The following is an 843-nucleotide window of genomic DNA, read 5'->3' on the forward strand; positions in this document are numbered from 1 at the left end:
ATCGTGTCGGCTGTTGGCAGAGGTGGCAAGGGGTTAGAGGCGATAGTCGGGGGTTAGGGACGAAGTTACGAGGGGGCGAGGGAGCAGGGTGGCCAAACTTGTGGAGTTAGATGGACATGACAGGTGTTGAGTCGGCGTATCCTTTTGCGGGGTAACTCTGGATAAAAGTCGGGGTCGCTGAACACGTGGAGTGCCAGCGTCGGTGCGACATTTTGTTCAAGGGGGGAAATATAGGCTACAATGATTTAAAGAATATGGTAAAAAGCACCTAAAAGTCCTATTTCTGTTATCGTGCATGATGTATGCACAATTTAATTACTTATATATGAATGAGGAACATAAAAAAAAATCATATATACAGTGAAAAACAGATTGCAAAACATACCCTAAGAAAGATTACATTAACTATAATCGAAGAAGTGACCGAACAAAGAACAAAGAGAGAGCACTGGCTCTAGCGTTGCAGTGGCTTGGAGGTGAATGGTAGCTGACCCGACCTCCAGCCCCTTCTTATATACGCGGCGGCCGGCGATGAAAGGTCTTTTGGCGGGAAATCCTCATCCGGGTCTTTGAACTGGTTCCCTCCTGAAGGTCTAAGGAACAATTTGACTGAAAGAGACTTAGTGCATGTCTCCCTTCTGGTGTTAATAAGGAGTTGTCAGAGTAAAGGTGTCGACAGTAGAGTGAGCCAAGGTCGAAGGGATGTTCGCAATTAAAACTGAGAGTGTTTCCGGATGTCATTAATGAAGACGTTTTTGTTCTAGAGAATGATGTCTTGCTGCATCCGTGGTTTGTTTACATGTCGGGAAAATGTCAAAAACCCTAACATTTAGATTAGTTAGA

Source organism: Penaeus monodon, chromosome 23 (genome assembly GCF_015228065.2).
Source record: "Penaeus monodon isolate SGIC_2016 chromosome 23, NSTDA_Pmon_1, whole genome shotgun sequence".
Taxonomy (NCBI): Eukaryota; Metazoa; Arthropoda; class Malacostraca; order Decapoda; family Penaeidae; genus Penaeus; species Penaeus monodon.